Raw genomic sequence first — 13,597 nt, 5'->3', positions numbered from 1 at the left:
TTTCAGTTCCAGCAAGAGGTTTTCTAATGATTTTTGTCAGCACCCAAAGGGAAGTTTCCTGCTTGCCAACAAAAATCTGCAGTACCTAAAACTTCTCCAGCATCTAATTGAATACATCTCTTTAACAAGATCTGAATCTCAGCCTTGAAGATGGAGATAGAGCATCTTTGAAAATTCTCCACCCCTGCTACTCTGCCTCAGTCCTAGAGGCAGTGGCTGCTCCCTCTACCTGCTATTCTATAAACTTTAAAGTTCTCTCTTGGGAGTTCCCGTCATGGCTCAATGGAAACAAATCTGACTAGTACCCATGAGGATGCAGGTTTGATCCCTGGCCTCGCCCAGTGCGTTAAGGATCCGACACTGCAGTGAGCTGTGGTGTAGGTCACAGATGGGGCTCCAATCTGGTGTGGTTGTGGCTGTGGGTAGGTCAATGGCTACAGCTCCAATTCGAGCCCTAGCCTGGGAACTTTCATATGCTGCAGGTGTGACACTAAAAAGATTTTTTAAAATAAATTAATTTTAAAAATAAAGTTCTCTTTTGCCCTTATATTTAATTCTGTTACTGGTTAATAATTCTTTATATTACACTTTCCCTATTCAAATTATTATACGGTTTCTGACCTGTGTCTAATACAGGATAGGCACTAGCAGTGGTACAGCAGATAGACCTACAAAGATCTGGAGTGGCCTGTTGTGTCCTTGAGCTTAAGCAGGAAATAGGATGCTAGTAACCCTTGGCATGCAGTGCCATCAAGTTAAGCAAGATATCACCTGTGGTTGATCATAATGAAGTGCCGATTGAAGGAAATATCCTGGGAACCCAAGTGACTGCTACACTTAACTGTTAAGACAGTAATGATGACTATAAGGTCTGCTATATGAGATAGATTCTCTGTTCTTCAGTAGTATGGAATAACGAGTTCAGGTTCCTTAACTCTCAGATCAAATCACAATCCGAGAAATAGAGCACTTTCATGACAGTATATTTCTTTAAAAAAAAAAAAAAAAGGAGTTCCCGTCGTGGCTCAGTGGTTAACAGATCCGACTAGGAACCATGAGGTTTCGGGTTCAATCCCTGGTCTTGCTCAGTGGGTTAAGGATCCGGCGCTGCTGTGAGCTGTGGTGTAGGTTGCAGACGCGGCTCGGATCCTGCGTTGCTGTGGCTCTGGCATAGGCTGGCGGCTACAGCTTCGATTCGACCCCTAGCCTGGGAACCTCCATATGCTGCAGGAGTGGCCCTAGAAAAAGGCAAAAAGACCAAAAAAAAAAAAAACCCCGCTTATAATTCTTATAACCACAGGTTGAAAAAACTCAAAAATTAAAAAAAAAATCAAATGCAAAATTTAACTGTACAAACAGCTGAACTACATCATTACATAAATTCAGAGTCTCACTAACACTAATGTGAAAGTAAGGGCAATGACTAGGAAAAGAATGGGGACCCTGAAACTTGGAATGGGAACATATGGTTCCATGGCTTCATTCCATGATGAACTGGAATGGAAAAAAAAAAAAACAAAACAATGTCAAACCTCCAGTAGGGTAATTTTCACCATACTGCATCTAAGAAGAACAGCCTTTCTTTTCTTAAAAATCTTTTCATGATATCCTCATATGAAGCAAACTGCTGGAAGATGTCCATTCTCCTAAGATCAACCACAACCAACCTTGTTGCCACTAGACCCATAAGTTGGTTATAGTGGGACAGTACACACTATGACCCAAAAGGGAATAGCTCACATATCCAAAAATTCAAGATTTTGCTAACACAGAAAGGCAAAAAAAAAAAAAAAAAAACCTGGGGGGACATGAATGAAATTAGATGCTAACAGTTATAAGACAAGGAGATTAGAATTAATTAACATTGGTGAGATCACCACAGATTCAGAACGTGATGTGTTAGCTTGTGTACTTGGAGGCGAGTGTAGTGGCTTAATTGTTAATTTAAACTTATATTCAACAATAACTGATTAGGGAAAGCCAATCAACACTACATTAAAAAGAGGAGTTCCCATTGTGGCTCAGTGGATCAAGAACTCAACATAGTCTCCAAGAGGAAATGAGTTTGATTCCTGTCCTCACCCAGTGGGTTAAGGATCTGGCATTGCCACGAGCTGCAGCCTAAGTCACAGATTCAGCTCAAATCTGGTGTTGCTGTAGCTGTGGTATAGGCTGGCAGGTGCAGCTTTGATTCCACCCCTAGCCCAGGAAATTCCATATGCTGAGGGTAAAGCCATAAAAAGAAAACAAAAGACAAAACTACACTCACTAACAAGAAACATTTAATGAGGTTTAATGAGGTTGAGATACCAGTTTCACTGTCATTATGTAGAAGAGGAAATCCAAAGGCTTAGGGAGACAGGAACACTGGAGTAAATTTATCCACTGCAACCAGTACACCTACTACCCAACTACATTCTCTGAGAAGGCCCAGAAGACGCTCTACTAGCAAGCACACCTGAAAACCTATGGGGCTGCTCTCTTTTGTAGGTCAGTATGATGGCAGAGAATGTTACCACTGAGATGGGCTCCTTGATTTCAGAGGATAATGGGATCCCAAAGCAACAAAGGCCAAGTGGCAGCACTTAACCCCAAGGATAAGGGCAGTAGGGACGTACCAGTAATCAGAATGCTTTGGCCCGCTGGGATCTTTGGCAGTGGCTAATTGATCACGATGTTCCTAGGAATGAAATACATGGGCAGTTTAATCTATATACCAGGAAAATGTCTAAATCTGGTGGCCAAAAACTGACTCAAGTCATCAGAGTGGAAGTCATGGACATTCAGACCACTTTCCAGACCTAGTCAATTCATAGACCCACTGCCCCTTGACTGAGACCGAGTTGGCTTGAGAGAGGACTCTGTGCCATTACCACAAGTACACAACATAAATCTTTCTCCAAGTCTGCCCCCAAAATGACCTATAGTCACTTACGTAGTACAGCAGTGGCTTTCAATCAGGGGCAGTTTTGCTTCCCAAATCTAGAAAATCAACATCTACAGGCATTTCTAATCACGAGGGAGTTCTACTGACATCTGGTGCGGAGTACAAGGGTGCTGTGAAACATCAACAACAGCTACCATAACAAAGAATTATCTGGTCTTACAAGCCCCCTACGTGATCTAGAGATCTCATCTCCTACTACTCACCAACTTGCTCACTCACCTTCAACTAGTACCTGCTTGATGTTCAAAAAACATGCACAATACTCTCTGGCCTCAGAGCCTTTGTCCTTGTCTGTTGTTCACTCTACCTAGAATATTATTCAGATATCCACATGAATCTCTCATTTCCTTCACATTTCTGCTTAAATGCCATTGTTTAAAATTGCACTGCCCCTTCCACCACAGCATACTGTGTTCCATTTCTCTTGTTTATGCTCCATTTTAAATGTTCCATGTATATCAGAGGTTCCCATCATGGCTCACTGGGAACAAATCTGACTAGGAACCATGAGGACGTACGTTCAATCCCTGGCCTTGCTCAGTGGGTTAAGGATCCGACGTTGCTGTGAGCTGTGGTATAAGTTACAGACAGCTCAGATTCCGAACTGCTATGGCTATGGCGTAGGCCAGCAGCTACAGCTCTGATTCACCCCCTAGCCTGGGAACCTCAATATGCTGCGGGTGCAGCCCTAAAAAGACCAAAAAAACCAAAAAACAAAAACCCTCTATATGATTTGATTAGCAGTTCTCTCTCCCATCACTAGAATGTAAATGCCATGAGAGCAGAAATTTTTGTACAACTTATTTCATTACTATATCCTCAGTACTCACGGTGGTTCCTCGTACATAAGAGACACTCAAACATTTGTTGAATGAAAGCTTGGATGGTGACTGGATGGAAAATAGGGATGTGGAACGCTGAGGAATTCTAATATAACTCCTAAAAAGTTCTTATTTTATTTGATCAATACCCTATTCTTCTGAAAACAGTCACTTCAGTTCGTCAGATATTTCAACCACTTCTCCCTTTTTAAAAATGTGGTATTTTTTTCAATGTACTCAAATCTATCATTCTTTTGAATCACTTTTTTTCTTTTTGGTTTATGCATTCGTCATACCAAAATGTTACATTTACCTCTATTTTCTTTGGGTACTTTAATAGTTTCATTCTCTTACATTCATATATTCAATCCCTCTAGAATCTGTTATGGAATCTGGAGTGAGAAAAAGATCTAACTTTATTTTTTTTGCTGAAATAAGCAGCAGACTGTCCAAATGCCATTCAATGATCAATTTATAATCATATTCTAACATAGACATCAATCTATTTATTTGTAATAATTTGTCTGACCATTCATATACGGGTGTTACATTCAAGATCCTGTAGAACGAGGTAACCACCTATTGCCCTACTTTTCCATTCCCCCATTGTTCTTTTAATTCACAAATGTTTTGACTATCTTTCACATACCTATAATTCCTAAGGAAATGGATCATTGCTTCATCAAATTCGACCCTGCTCACCATCAAAAAGGACCAAAAAAAAAAAAACCACCTGGATATTGACTGAAATAATATTAGTTTTATGGAACATTATTTTAATAACATTGAGTTTTCTAAGCCAGGAACACAATATATTTACTTTTTAAGAGTCATCAAAGCATGGTGGTTACAGATTCTCTGGAGTCTAGAGTCACACAACTTGAATAAATTCCAATCCCATTCTAAGCCAGCTAAATAACCTTTAAAAGGCACCTTACCTCTCCATTACCCTCAGCCACAGCACTATATCATAAGGTTGCTGTAAAGAGTGAGTTAAGATTCATATGCTTAGGAGTTCCCGTCGTGGCTCAGTGGTTGATGAATCCAGCTAGGAACCATGGGGTTGCGGGTTCGATCCCTGGTCTTGCTCAGTGGGTTGAGGATCCGTTGCTGTGAGCTATGGTGTGTGTTGCAGACGCGGCTTTGATCCCACGGTGCTGTGGCTCTGGTGTGGGCTGGCGGCTACAGCTCCAATTCAATCCCTAGCCTGGGAACCTCCATATGCTGCCGGAACAGCCCAAGAAATGGCAGGCAAAAAGACAAAACAAACAAACAAACAAACAAAAAAAGATTCATATGCTTAAAACAATGTTCAATAAAAATTACTTGCTGTTGACAGTTATTATTTTATTATCATATCCTTAAGTAAAGTCTTATCACTTTAAGTCTCATGTGTTTCTTGTTAACAGGTTTATCCCAAAGAATTTTAAATTGATTGCTTTGTGAATCAATCTTTTCTTAAAATATTATTTTCTAACTACTGATAGTCAAGTAATTGGGATTTGTGAGATTTTTTTAAAAAAACTTTATAACCAAGCATTTAACTGTTCCCCATTATAACCCTAGTGCATGTTCTTTTCCTCCAGACTATTTTCATTTTTGCACTTTTACTTCTTAGCCCTAAAATATTTTCTGCTAATACTCTTGAGATTTTCAGCTAAATAATACATCACCACAAAATAATCATAAATCAATTTTCCAAAATTTACCCATCTCATTCTTTGCCTCATCTAACTATACTGACTACAACTTCCAGAACAGTAATAAATAATTCTGATAGTAGTAGGCATCAATCCTAAATTTTAAAGGATGACTGTTGGATTTGAATAAATATGTTTTGCTAAAGGGAAGAAAATACCCTTCTATTCTTTTTTTTTGTTAAAGGGCCGCACCCACGTCATATGGAGGTTCCCAGACTAGTGGGCGAATCTGAGCTACAGGTGCTGGCCACATCCACAGTCATACTCACAGCAAAAACAGACCCAAGCTTCATCTGCAACCTACGCCACAGCCACAACTCCAGATCATTAATCCACTGAGTGAGGCCGGGGATCAAACCCGCAATCTCAGGGTACTAGTTGGATTCTTTCTGCTACACTACAATGGGAACTCCTAACCTTCTGCTGTTAGTCTTACAGAAAGAGACTTTATTGGAAATAAATATTAAGCATATCAAGGTCTTTTTTAGCATCTTGATATTAGATCTTTTCAATTTTGGCAAGTATTTTTAAAAACATGAAATAAGCTATTTCTCAAAAGTTACAAAGAAAGATTAAAAACCTGGGAAGTTGTTCTCTAAGATTAATTACCATTTCTTAAACAGTTATTAACCTATCCAGATTTTCTACTTCTTAAATCAATTTTGATAACATATTAGAAAATCTTCCATTTCTTCTAGTTTATATATCTAGAAGACCAGTTGAGTTAATCACATAAAAGCTAGTTCAACAAATTATCACCAATCCATTATGGCTACAACTTTTTCTTCTCCACAATACTATTTTTATTCTTCCTCAATTAAACCTGTCAAAAACTTGTCTCAAAAAAAAAAAAAGAGTTCCTGTTGTGCCCCAGCAGAAAAGAATCTGACTAGTATCCACGCGGATGCAGGTTCCACCCGTGGCCTCACACAGTGGGTCAGGGAATGGGGGTCACCATGAGCTGTGGTGTAGGTCGCAGACACAGCTTGGATCCTGCGTTGCTGTGGCTATGGTGTAGGCCAGCAGCTGTAGCTGCGATTTAACCCCTAGCCTGGGAACTTCTATATGCCACAGGTACAGCCCTGAAAAAAAAAAGCAAAAAAAAAATTGTCTATTTATTGCTTTCTTCACAAGGAATCAGCTCCTACTTCTATCAATGTATAGATTTATGTTTATTACTTTTTTCAAAGTCTTTTTTTTTGTCTTTCTCTTACATTAATGCTTTTATAATTACCTAGCATATTTTTCTGACCTACAGAAAAGACTTTATAGATTTTTTTTTTGTCTTTTTGTCTTTTGTTGTTGTAGTTGTTGTTGTTGCTGCTGTTGCTATTTCTTGGGCCGCTCCTGCGGCATATGGAGGTTCCCAGGCTAGGGGTCGAATCGGAGCTGTAGCCGCCGGCCTACACCAGAGCCACAGCAACGCAGGATCCGAGCCGCGTCTGCAACCTACACCACAGCTCACGACAACACTGGATCTTTAACCCACTGAGCAAGGGCAGGGACCGAACCCGCAACCTCATGGTTCCTAGTCGGATTCGTTAACCACTGCGCCACGACGGGAACTCCTATAGATACTTTTTAAATAATCAAATGAATCCTACCTCCATCCTTCCCATCCTAGTCATATTTAAGCTAGTTCCGAGGTTCTATTTTATTTTTTTAATATCTTAGAACATCTACTTGTCTTTTTTTTTTTTTGCTTTTTAGGGCCACATCTGCAGCATATTGAGGTTCCCAGGCTAGGAGTCTAATCAGAGCTACAGCTGCTGGCCTCCGCCACAGCCACAGCAACACAGGATCCGAGTCACGTCAGCTTACGGCAACACCAGATCCTTAACCCACTGAGCAAGGCCAGGGACTGAACCCACAACCTCACGGTTCCTAGCTGGATTCGTTACCACTGTGCCTTGACAAGAACTCCTCAAAGTCATTATTTTCAACTTTGATTCTTCCCTTGGGCTTTCCTTGAATTGTAACATACAAAGTTGAATAGTAATTTATTTTTTATATTAAAAGCATTTATGGCAAAAAAAAATTTAATGTTCAACATTTTCTTCAGTTACATAAGATAGCTCTCCTCATATCCCAAGTTGTGATACAGCATGCTCTCGTTGTCATATTGTTTTTTATTGAGGTATAACTGACGTATAAGTAACTGTTATGCTCTGAACAACTGATGTTAGCTTCAACTTGTTTAATCTAACAGTTGCTTAAAAGGTTTGTTTGTTTTGAGGGCCACACCTGCAACATGTGGAAGTTCCCAGGCTAGGTGTCAAAAGAGAGCTGCAGCTGCCAACTAGGCCACGGCCATAGCAATGCCAGATCCAAGCCACATCTGCGACCTACACCACAGCTTACAGCAACGCCAGAGCCTTAACCCACTGAACAAGGCCAGGGATCAAACCCAAACCCTCACAGACACTAGTTGGGTTTGTTACCGCTGAGCCACAAGGAGAACTCCACTTAAAAGTTTTAAAGTTTCCAAATAGCTGGGTTGTTTGTATGCTTAGGATGCTGCTTTTTTTTTTTTTTTTTTTTTTTTGGCTTTCTAGGGCCACATCCACGGCATGCGGAGGTTCCCAAGCTAGGGGTCCAATCAGAGCTATAGCTGCTGGCCTACACCTCAGCCACAGCAACGTCAGATCCGAGCTGTGTCTGCGAGCTACACCACAGCTCACGGCAACACCAGATCCTTAACCCACTGAGCAAAGCTAGGGGTCGAACCCGCAACCTCATAGTTCCTAGTCGGATTCATTTCCGCTGCGCCATGACAGGAATGCCTGGGATTTTTTTCTTTTTTGGCTGCACCCAAACATGCAGACCTTCCCAGGGCAGGGATCAAACCTGCCCACAGTGACCTGAGCTGCTGCAGTGACAAGGCCATATCCTTAACCCACTAAGCCACAAGAGAACTCCTGGTTGAGTTGTTTTAATTGACACTGTGCTCATTTCAGCTTTATGGCACTGTGGTCAAAGAATATTATCTCTAAATTTTAAGGTTAAAAATTGTAATCTTTTCCTGAAGTATATATTGTGATTAATTTCTGTAATTATTCCATGAGAGGGTAAAAAGAAACATTTTGCCCCCAGTGTACCAAGTTCAATTAAACTACAGTTCCTCTAAACCACTAAAAAAAATTTTTCACTCACTGATTGTAACTCAGCACTTCCCAGATTCAATCTCTGGTTTGGGAACTGAGATCCCACACTGAACCACTGCACACGGTGGTCAACTACATACACACGCCGACACACACACACACACACACACACACACGTTTTATATACTTCAATGCAAGGCTTTTTGATACATAAAATTCATGGCAATTACATCCTCAATGTGAATTATATCTTTCACAAAGAAAAAGAAATTTGTGGCAATTATTTTTGCCATGAATAGTTTTGATATTAAAGTTCTAGTATTTTGGAGTTCCCATAGTGGCGCAGTGGTTAACGAATCCGACTAGGAACCATGAGGTTGCGGGTTCGGTCCCTGCCCTCGCTCAGTGGGTTAACGATCTGGCGTTGCCCTGAGCTGTGGTGTAGGTTGCAGACGCGGCTCGGATCCTGCGTTGCTGTGGCTCTGGCGTAGGCCGGTGGCTACAGCTCCAATTCAACCCCTAGCCTGGGAACCTCCATATGCCACGGGAGCAGCCCAAGAAATAGCAACAACAACAACAACAACAACAACAACAACAAAAGATAAAAAAAAAATAAAGTTCTAGTATTTTGTTGTATATATTTTACATACACTGTTTTTTTGTTTTGTTTTGTCTTTTCAGGGCCACACCCGGGGCATATGGAGGTTCCCAGGCTAGGGGTCCAATTGGAGCTGTAGCCACTGGCTTACACCAGAGCCACAGCAACTTAGGATCCGAGCCGTGTCTGTGACCTATACCACAGCTCACGGCAATGCCGGTTCCTTAACCCACCAAGCAAGGCCTGGGATCGAACCCACAACCTCATGGTTCCTAGTCAGATTCGTTTCCACTGCACCATGACAGGAACTCCACTTAAACTTTTTAAAAGGTCTTCAACTATGAACCTGCAAAATACTTGGGACACAAATTCCTACACTGGCTAGAAACTCCAAAAAACCCTTCAAAATCTAAAATTTAAGACCATATAACTTTAAAAAGTTGGAGTTACTGAGCAGCTCAGCAGGTTAAGGATCCAGTGTTGTTACACCTGTGACTTGGGTCACTGCTGTGGCATGGGTTTGACCCCTGGCCTTGTATAGTGGGTTAAAGGATCTGGCGTTGACGTGAATGTGGTATAGATTGCAGATGCAGCTGGATGTGGCATTGCTTTGGCCTAGGCTGGCACCTGCAGCTCCAATTTGACCCCTAGCCTGGGAACTTCCACATGCCAACACGCAGCCATTAAAAAAAAAAAAAAAGATCATACATCATGATCAAATGGGATTTATCCCAAGGATGCATGGATTTTTCAATATCTGCAAATCAATGTGACATACCATATTAAGAATAAAAACCAGAGCTCCCATCATGGCTCAGCGGTAAACAAATTCGACTAGGAACCATGAGGTTGCAGGTTCAATCCCTGGCCTTGCTCAGTGGGTTAAGGATCCGGCGTTACAGACGCGGCTCGAATATGGCGTTGCTGTGGCTGTGGAGTAGGCCACAGCTACAGCTCAGATTAGACCGCCTAGCCTGGGAACCTCCATATACTAAGGGTACGACCCTAGAAAAGACAACAACAACAACAAGAAAGAATAAAAACCACATGATTATCTCAATAGATGCAGAAAAAGCTTTCAATAAAATTCAATAACCAGGAATTCCATGGTGGCCTAGTGAGCTAAGGATCTAGCAATGTCATTGTTGTGGCCCGGATTGCTGCTGTAACATAGATTTGATCCCTAGCCCAGGAACTTCTGCATGCTGCAGGCAGGCACAGTCAAAAAAAAAATTCAGCATCCATTTATGATAAAAAATTCTTCAGGAGTTCCCATCATGGCACAGCGGAAACGAATTTGACTACAATCCACAGGATGAAGGTTCAATCCCTGGCCTTGCTCAGTGGGTTAAAGGATCCAGCATTGCTGCAAGCTGTGGCATAGGTCACAGATGCAGCTCTGATCTGGTGTTGTTGTGGTTGTGGTATAGGCCAACAGCTGTAGCGCCAATTCAACCACTAGCCTGGGAACATTCATACACCATAGGGGTGACCAGTATGGGGAAAAAATAGGTCAGAAGGAAGTTCCCTTGTCGTACAATGGGTTAAGGATCTGGCAATGCCAAAGATACAGTGAAGGCTGCAACTGCAGCACAGGTTCAAGATCCCTGGCCCAGGAACTTTCACATGCAGTGGGTGTGCCCCCCCCAAAAAAAAAAACAGTCTGAAGACCTAAATAGACATTTCTTCAGAGACATACAGATGACTAAGAGGTACACGAGAAGATGCTCAAGTTTCTATCATTTATAAAATGCAAATTAAAACTACAATGAGGAGTTCCCACTACAGCACAGTGGGTTAAGAATCCAACTGCAGCAGCTTGGGTCACTGCCAAGGTCCATGTTCAAACCCTGGCCCAGTGCAGTGTGGGTTAAAAGATCCAGCACTGCCACAGCTCTCTGGCACAGGTCACAGCTGTGGCTCAGATTCAATGCCTGGCCTGGGAACTTCCATATGCTGCAGGAGTGGTCATTAAAAATTAAAATTAAAATTAAAAAACCCAATGGGATATCACCTTATGAGGGTCAAAATCACTGTCATCAAAAAGTCTACAAACAATAAATGGTAAAGATGGTATGGAGAAAAAGGAACTCTCCTACACTGTTGGTGCGAACGTAAATTGGTGCAGTCATTATGAAGTATAGTGTGGAAGTTCCCTGAAAAAACAAAAATAGGAGTTCCCATTGTGGCGCAGTGGTTAACAAATCCGACTAGGAACCATGAGGGTGCAGGTCCGATCCCTGACCTCACTCAGGGGGGTTAAGGATCCAGCATTGCCGTGAGCTGTGGTATAGGTCGCAGACGCAGCTCGGATCCCACTTTGCTGTGGCTGTGGTGTAAGCCGGCAGCTACAGCTCCAATTAGACCTGGAGAACCTGGGAACCTCCATATATCTCGGGGGCAGCCCCAAAAAAGGTAAAAAGACAAAAAAAAAAAAGGAAAGACAACACAGAGAATGGGAGAAAACATTGCAAAATGATGCAACTGACAAGGGCTTAATGTCCAAAATACACAAATAACTCATACAACTCAATAATAAAAAAAAAAAACTAACAACGGAAAAATGGTCAGAAGACCTAAATAAACGTTTCTCCAAAGAAGATAAGCAGACGGCCAGCAGGCATATAAAAAAAAGCTCAAGATGACTATTTTATTTTGTTCTTTTAGGCCTGCACCCATGGCATATGGAAGTTCCCGGGCTAGGGGTCGAATCAGAGCTGCAGCTGCTGGTCCATGCCATAGCCACAGCAATGCCAGATCCAAGCTGAGTCTCAGACCTACGCCACAGCTTCAGCAATGCAGGATCCTTTTAACCCACTGAGCAAGGCCAGGGATCAAACTCACATCCTCATGGATGCTAGTCGGATTTTTAACCCTCTAAGCCACAACGGGAAAGTCCCACATCACTAATTATCAAAGAAATGCAAATCAAAACTACAATGAGGTATCACTTCACACTGGTCAGAATGGCCATCATTAGTAAGTATACAAATAACAAATGCTGGAGACGGTGTGGAGAAAAGGGAACCCTCTTTCACTTTTGGTGGGAATGTAAATTGGTACAACCGCTATGGAAAAGAGTATGGAAGTTCCTCAGAAAACTAAATAGAGAACTACTACATGATCCAGCAATCCCACTCCTGAGTATATATCCAGAGAAAACGCATAGTTTGAAAAGATACATGAACCCCAATGTTCACTGTAACACTATTTACAACAGCCAACACATGGAAGCAACCTAAATGTCCATCAAGAGAGGAATGGATAAAGAAGACATGGTTTTCTTTATATACACAATAAAATATGATTTAGCCATAAAAAAGAATGAAATAATGCCATTTGCAGCAACATGGATGCAACCAGAGAGTCTCGTACTAAGTTAAGTCAGACAGAAAGAGAAAGACAAATACCATATGATATCACTTTTATGAGGAATCTACAATGTGGCACAAATGAAACCATCTATAAAACAGAAAGAGACTCAAAGACATGGAAAACGGACCTGTGGTTTCCAATGGCGAGGGAGTGGGATGGACTGGCAGTTAGGGGTTAGTAGATGCAAACCAGTACCTTTAGAATGGATAAAACAACAAGGTTCTGCTGTATAGTACAGGGAACTACATTCAATCTCTTGAGACAGAACATGATGGAAGATTAAGTGAGAAAAAGAATGTGTGTGTGTGTGTGTGTGTGTGTCTGGAACACTATGCTGTACAGCAGAAATTGGCACAACACTATAAATCAACTCTAATGTAAAAAAAGAAAAAAGGAGTTCCCGTCGTGGCGCAGTGGTTAACGAATCCGACTAGGAACCATGAGGTTGGCGGGTTCGATCCCTGCCCTTGCTCAGTGGGTTAACAATCCAAAGCAGGGGAGCCAAGCAGACCCAGGCCCAGGGCAAAGCCAGGAGCAGGGTGCTGCAGGTGTGTACATGGGGGTGGGAGTGGTGAGGGGCGACCTGCAGTAGCCAAAGGGTGCCGCAGAGGCCAGTTTGTGGGACTGGCTCAAAAATAAACCCACTCCTTTTGGACTTCACATCGTGGCTCAGTGGAAACAAATCCAACTAGGAACCATGAGGTTGCAGGTTCAATCCCTGGCCTCTCTCAGCGGTCGAGGTTCCGACGTTGCCGTGAGCTGTGGTGTAGGTTGCAGACGCGGCTCGGATCCCGCGTTGCTGTGGCTCTGGCGTAGGCCGGTGGCTGCAGCTCCGATTCGACCCCTAGCCTGGGAATTTCCATGTGCCGCGGGAGCGGCCCAAAGAAATAGCAAAAAAAAAAAGACAAAAAAAATAAAAATAAAATAAAATAAGAAAAAGAAAAAATCATAGAGACAATCTCAACAAGACTTACCATTAAAACTGGATTAATAAGGGAAAGGGAAGAAGCAAAATGACACAGAAGCTTCTAACTTGGGTGAGAGAGTACAGG

The 13,597-nt window shown here is 42.0% G+C and overlaps 1 protein-coding gene across 6 annotated transcripts in view; it reads right to left on the bottom strand.

Moving 5' to 3' along the window:
* The window catches only part of ZMYM4 (zinc finger MYM-type containing 4), a 165,590-nt gene that overhangs the window by 135,578 nt on the left and 16,415 nt on the right, over positions 1-13,597 (bottom strand). For 2 of the 6 annotated variants that reach the window (XM_047793299.1, XM_047793306.1), the window contains exon 2: positions 2,619-2,680. The exons of the other annotated variants lie outside the window; for them this stretch is intronic. The gene's annotated coding sequence lies outside the window, so the exon portion shown is untranslated. The remainder of the gene's footprint in view (positions 1-2,618; positions 2,681-13,597) is intronic. 6 annotated transcript variants of the gene reach the window in all.

This window comes from Phacochoerus africanus, chromosome 8 (genome assembly GCF_016906955.1).
Source record: "Phacochoerus africanus isolate WHEZ1 chromosome 8, ROS_Pafr_v1, whole genome shotgun sequence".
Taxonomy (NCBI): Eukaryota; Metazoa; Chordata; class Mammalia; order Artiodactyla; family Suidae; genus Phacochoerus; species Phacochoerus africanus.
The sequence above is the reverse complement of the archived record's forward strand: the minus strand, read 5'-3'. Positions and strand labels throughout refer to the sequence as shown.